This window comes from Myotis daubentonii, chromosome 2 (assembly GCF_963259705.1).
Source record: "Myotis daubentonii chromosome 2, mMyoDau2.1, whole genome shotgun sequence".
NCBI lineage: Eukaryota > Metazoa > Chordata > Mammalia > Chiroptera > Vespertilionidae > Myotis > Myotis daubentonii.
This window is the reverse complement of record NC_081841.1, coordinates 72676380-72683294: the sequence shown is the minus strand read 5'-3', so window position 1 is coordinate 72683294 and position 6915 is coordinate 72676380. Positions and strand designations below refer to the sequence as shown.

The 6915-nt window shown below is 46.4% G+C and overlaps 1 pseudogene; it reads right to left on the bottom strand.

Annotated features, from left to right (window-relative positions):
• Positions 1 to 1201: 1201 nt before the first annotated feature.
• LOC132226587 (nuclear prelamin A recognition factor-like) lies at positions 1202 to 2435 on the bottom strand (annotated as a pseudogene).
• Positions 2436 to 6915: the final 4480 nt, after the last annotated feature.

The window sequence follows — 6915 nt, the reverse complement described above, 5'->3', positions numbered from 1 at the left end:
AGGACCCCTCAGAGGATGTCCTCCTGCTGGCTTAGGCCTGTTCCCCATGAGACAGTTGGAAATCCCTCTCACAGTCCGGGACCCCTCGCGCCTTACTGCCTGCCTGCTCACTGCTCCTTACCACTGAGCTCACTGCTCCTCAGCACTGCCACGGAGGCAGGAGAGGCTCCCGCCACTGCCACGGAGCTCACCAGTCGAGAGCCCTATCTTTCTGTGTAGTTGTCTGTGGGCCAACTGCTCTCTGTCTTCTCACTTAGGGCAGGCAGCATGTGAGGGCAGAGTGCACTGTTGTGGAGCGCAGAGGGCTGCCGGGCCCACAGGGTGAGAGGTGAACACAGAGGATGCTATCTCACCCAATTGTGGAGCAGGATGGCTGGCCAACATCTGCCTGACCCCACCCAGGGAGGGACCGAGCAGGGTGTCTGCCTCTCCATTCTCCATCCTTCCATCTGTGACACCTGTCACCCTTGCCAGGCCTCCCCCAAAGTGAGTTCAGCTCAATCCCTGAATGTAAAAGGGCATGGGGAGTGGGGCGGCCTCCACTCCAGTGCCCCCTGATTCCCAGCAATAGGACCTGGTTGACAGGATGTGATCTCAGGACGGTGGCCACAGCTGCAGAACATAGATCTGTTTCAAGAAAAGTTGGGAATGCAGACTTACGTATGAGCCCCTATTCCAAAAGGTGGCAGTTTATTCACATTGTGGCAAAGACACCTTCAAGAGTAACATAAATGGGTAAAGTCAGGGCCAAACCGGGCCATTTCCTCATCCAATCTCTCTGAGGTGCGTGGACAGAACCAAGTCTCAGCTCCTCGCAGGACACTTCCGAGGTTTTTTAGGCTTAGAGGACAGTAGTCTGTCTCCATTCTTGTTCTTTGTGATTTTTTTCATCATTGGATAAAGGGATACGTACATTAGGGCAATCCACTCGAGATACAATATTCCAGTTGCACCCATGTGATGAGGACAGTGCCCCTCAGAGGGAGGGAGCCAACAGATGGGGAGCAGGGAATTCTGAAAACCAAAGCGATGACAGAGATGCTAAGCCTTTCCTTCACGTGTCTGACACCCCTCCTCAGGCGGCCTGCAGGCTGGGCGTCTGCTGGACCTTTACCACTTGATGTCCTGGCAGGCTGCCCTGGGCCCTGCTAGGCGGTGTGCAGGGCTGCCTGGGCCCGGGGGGAGTTGCCCCCCTGCCCCGTCACCCCCCCCCCCGCCCCAGCCACTCCTGCACATGGGTGCTGGTCTCCAGGGGCCACACCGGGATGGCGGCATAGATGCCTTCCATCTGCTGCAGCAGCGCCCTGTCTGCACACCCGTTGTCTGCCTGGGCCTGGCCCCTGCCACTTAGGCCCGGCCAGGACCTCCAGGAAGTGGCAGGGGAACTTGCCCCTCTACAGCTTCAGGACCACTTCTGGATGTTCCGAAAGCTGTAAGCAGCCTCAAAGCGTAGCAGAACCTCTGTCCCTTTCAAGGGTGACCTCGTGGAAGTCTTTGTTCCTCAGGGTACGGTAAGTGAGCACCCCCACATCCTTGCTGAACAGCTCCTTGGCCATGTGCCTGAAGATGTGCACCAGGTACCCGTCGGAGCTGGCACCCTCATGGAGCCTCACCTTCTTCTCCTTCATGTCTCCAAACAGAGTGTCCACAGAGGCGTCATTCGAGGCGAGGTCACTTTGCTCCATTATCTGGAGAATTTCACCTGAGGTTAACACGCAGTCAGCACCCCAGGAACTACGTAAAGCTGTGGGGACATCTTCGCAAAGGGCCTCCAGAGTCTTGTCATACACAGGGCCACAATGATGTGGAAAATCTTGTCTGGGGACAGCTGCTGCCGTCTGGTGAAGTAATCCTTCACCAGAGAGCCCATGATCTGCTGGAGAGACTTGGCTGTTCAGAGGTGGTGGGGTGACCCAGTACACGCTCTACATATCAGTCCCAGCCAGGGAAGGTGGAGGTCAGCATGGGTAGCTGGCAGTACTGATGCACAAATTCCTTCTGACTCTCCAGGATGCTAAGTCTGCAGCTATCTTCATGTCAAAGACCGTGTGCCCCAAGGCTTTTGAGGAAGCCACAGAGCCTTCTGGTTGCATCAGTGACACTGAGGCTGAATTTAGCAGTAAAATAAGGCAGAGACTGAGGACACACGGACACTGCCAGCACCTTGTGCTGTGAGGTATCACATTCTTATTAAGGTTCAGAACACCGAAGAAGACCTTGGTGTTCTGTTGAGAAACTTGGACTCCTTCCTCTGCAGTCACACAACTGTCATATGCCAGGCAGTCTCTCAGAAATATCTTGGCATCGGCCAACTTATGGAATTCTCCCTTCTCTCCATTCTGAGCCAGACTCCGGACGTTGACTGCAGCATGCTCTTGATCATCCGTTTTTGTTTTTTTACTACATTCCTTCTGTTTGCAGTGATCACACTTCATCTGGAGTGGGGCGGGGGGGGGGGCTGACTCAAGTGACCTGGAGGAAGCACAGGGAGAGCAGTCAGTCACCGCTGGCCACCCCAGGATACTGGCACTGCTGGCAGTACCCTTTCTTCCTTGTGGAGCATCTAGGGAGGGAAAGCAGCTGCAGTGCCCAAGGCTGAGTTCCAGGAGGCCGGCAGCGCTGTCGGGATCACGCTGGAGGCTCTGGTCCGTTGGTGCCTGGTTTGTCCTCTGGAGATTGAACCTACAGGACTACTAAGGAAGCCAGTCCCCAGTTCCGCCCCCCCTCCACCACCGATTGATTGGAGTCTGAGTGCCAGGAAGAGGGACCAAGAGGCCTGCCTTCCAGCTGCTCACCAGTCCCCCGCATCACTCACTCCAGTTCCCTGTTAGCCATCCCCTGATCAATGCGAGCCTATGGGCTGGGGGAGGACCGAGCAGTCTGCCTTCTGCCCACTCACCAGTCGCTGCTGCCACAGATTCATTGGAGCCTGAGGGGCCCAGGTTCCCCGGTTAGCCATTCCCTGATCAATGGAGCCTGGGGGCTGGCCAGGGGATGGATCGGTCATCCATTCAGTCATTATGGACCTGGGTTTTTATATATTAGGATAAACAGAAAATAAAATTTCTAGTTCTTTAACTGTGTTCATTGAGATTTACTTTATGAACAATTATTGTTATGGCTAATATTCTGTAAATGCTGATTAATGTTGGTTGATATTGTTACTAATATTTTGTCTTGGTAGTCTCTCAGTTGCTAGACAATACAGTGTAATTATCATTGTATTATTTAGTTGGATATCTATACTTTTAAATTTCTTTTAGATTTTGTGTTATGTGTTTTAAAGCTCTGTTATTAAATACTTTGTGTGTGGGGGGCGGCGGGGGCGGGGGGTAGGCATGCCACAATTTGACTTTATCCTTTCTGAGATTTACCTCTTTAACTCCCAGCCACTCTGGTTGCCTAAAATTATTTCTGGTGAATTCCCAAGCTGATAGGACCCACACTTTTTGCTTGAGTTGTAGCCGCCATACTCGCATGGACTGGGGCAAAGATACCTACACTTTGGATCTCACCCAGTTAACTTACGTTGTAAGGATTGAATCCCTTGAAGTATCTTCCTGATTTGAATAGCTCTGTATTGTGTTCTTATAATTGTTCCTCCTACCACCAGAGTTTATAATTGTTATCTTTGGGCTGGTTATTCCAATGTGAGCTGCTTGGCCATTTCTGGAACTGGAATTCACTAATTAATTTTAAAAAGACAATATATAGTCATTGCTGTATCATTCACTTAACATATTTATAATTCAGATTTTTATCAAACAGATATTTAGTCTTTGATAAGCCTTAAGGAATACATTTCAAAAAATAATAAAAATATAGGTTAGTGGTAACACATTCAATTACAGTGTGACATATATGTAGTTGAATTCACTGTCAATTTGTCTAAAAACTTAGCTAAAAATAACCAATTTATATTTTTATGCTTCTCACTCTTTCAAATTTAGTGGCTTGAGATCCAAATTTTAAAAGATCACAAAAAGATGACAGTTGGTTTTCAATTTACAGGATATTTATTATATCTTATACTAGTGGCCTGGTACATGAAATTCATGCACATTAAAAGGGAATTAATTAGAGGAAATATTTTAGGGTCCAGGGTGCAGGAGAATGGGATTCCTGGTTGGCAGGCTACTGACAGCAAGTTGATCAACAGCCGATTCCGCGAGGAATGGGGCTCCCTCCTCCCTCCTATCAGGGTCTGGTTTTAAGGCCGGCCACCCGCCCCCCCCCCCCCCCCGATTGTGTGAGACCCAGAGTTCCACTGCCCCCCAGCTGAGGCACAGAACACCCTCCCACCATGCTGAGACCCATCAAATTTATCCTAACCTCCCCCCCTTCCAGCCTGGTTGCCCCCAACTGTCCCCCCCCCACCTGGTTGCCCCAACTTCCCCCCCTGCTGGCCTGGTCGCCCCACGCAGCTGGATACTGTTCAGTCATCCATGTGGTCGTTTAGGTAGTGACAGCCCCTGGCATTTTATATTAGGATACTTGGTTCCTCTGTTCACAACACATCCAGAAATGAACTGAGCGGAAAAGGTAATACTTATAAATTAATGAATAATAATAACAGCAACAAAAATACCTCACTGCAAATATGGCTGCTAACAACAATATGATTATTAAACTTCAGTAATATCTATAACTGGAATTATAATACACTTGAGGCCCATTGCAGGAAGATTCCTGCAAGAATAGGGCTTCCTGAGACCAGAGTGAAGCAGAGAAGAAAGCAAAGCCCACCGAGGCGGGTTTTGCTCCCTTCTCCACTGCCTCGCTTACTCCCTTCTCTGCTGCCTCAGTTCCCACCTGTCTCCGTGGCCTCGCTCCCTCATTCTCCACCACTTCGCTCCCTCCCATGTCCGCTGCCTCAGCTCCGCTCCCGTCTCTGCTACCTCTGATCCGTTCCCTTCTCCACCGCTTGGCTCCCTTCTGCAGTGCTTGACTTCCTTCTACACTGTCTTCAGTCTTTGCTGGGTGCCTGTGTATGCAAATTAACTGCCATCTTTGTTGGGTTAATTTGCATACTCTTTTTTTTAAATATATCTTTATTGACTTCAGAGAGGAAGAGAGAGGGAAAGAGAGATAGAAACATCGATGATGAGAGAGAATCATTGATTGGCTGCCTCCTGCACATCCCCTAATGGGGATCAAGCCTGCAACCCAGGCATGTGCCCTTGGCTGGAATCGAACCTGGGACCCTTCAGTCCACAGGCTGATGCTCCATCAACAGAGCCAAACCAGCTAGGGCTTGCATACTCTTCTGATTGGCTGGTGGGTGTAGCGAAAGTACAGTCAATTAGCATCTTTTTCTTTTATTAGTGTAGATGGTTGCCTTGCAACAACAAAGAAAAATATGAGTCTTACAATTATAGTAACCAAAAAATGCAGTTAAGTAACTTTCTTTTAGTTAAGAAAGTGAATGGTTGAAGATAATTATATTTTTTCAGGTAGTCAGTATTTTTCCAAATATCAACATCCTTCCTATTGTAAGATCTCATAAGAAATATGAAAAGTAGAAAACTTAGTTAAGGAAAATGTTTTGCTAATATCCCTTCAAGTTGATGCAATACTCATACAGGCTCTTTTCTTATTGTTGCAAGGTGGCTGCAGAAGCACCAAACTCTTACATTTTTTCCAGAAGTAAGAGGGAAAATCCTTTCCCTAAATTTTAAGCAGTCACTCTCTCGAATTAACTTATTGTCATGTGAGCATCTAGTTCTGGTCATAGATTTCAGAAGTATGTGATGGCTTTATTCTAAGGGACATTGCTCATATAAACCCTTTTTTGTCAAAAGACAACTGGACTTTCACCCAAAATACAAAACTAGGAATGCACAAAAACATGGTTTCCTTGTTTTGGGAATAAAAATATTGGGCCACAATATAACTAATGTTCACTGAGCAGTCAACTTACTGGAATATTTTTAATCTTTGGACCCCAACTAGGGAATTGTATCATCAAGCTATTATAGATATGACTTTAGTTGGGATGCATCCCCCAAAAGTAAAGTTTACCAAAGTGAGGTTTCTGCTAAAAGAAAAGAATAAAGCATTACGTTAGCTCGTTCAGCCCATGAGGTAACATAGAGACATTCTATTAATAATAGGACTCACATTTCATTTCTCTTAAGCTATTTCTCTTCTTTTGTACATATTAAGCTTCTCACACTGTGCACAACAAAAGATCCCCACAACAAAAATGCAGGTAATGATCAATATGCATTTCTATTCTGTATTCTCTCTCTTTGATGTGTCTGGGTTGGATGGGGGCTGAAGAAGTTCCTGGAAGGATTATTTTGAGATACCTTTAAGCTGCTTATTAACAGGTTCTTATTAGAAGCTTATTACCAGCTTTCCCAGGCAGCTGTGACATATTTTGAAGAAAACTTTCTTGTTCCATGGAAATCATAATGCTTACTTAATCGGCAATTAATTTAAAAAGAGAGAGAGAGAGAGAAGAAAAGGCCAATTAAATTATAAAATACCTCTAAAGGCACTGCTATACACTACTAACTTTTACACCTTAGACATAGTAAATTACAGAGCCATTAATGAAAAATTTTATTTCGCTTTGAAACCAGTCTGGCAGCAGTAATAGGTATTTCCATACAGTGATAGGTGCCAGAAGTGTAAGCAATGCCAGTAACCCCTTTAGAACTCATTAAAAATCCATAAATGAAATGATTTTAGAGAAGCCAGTATTTACTAGCAACACCTGAAACAAAAGAAAGGTCTAATATTGATGTGTCGAACAATTTAATTACAACTTATTTTGTGCAATCAGTTCATCAGACATTCCAGATCCCCCCTTTCTTTCACGTTTGTAAATATAAGTCATTATGATGCTAACCATCTCAGTCATTGCTTTGTATGCATTGTATGTAATGACAGCTTTAATCCTTAAAATGA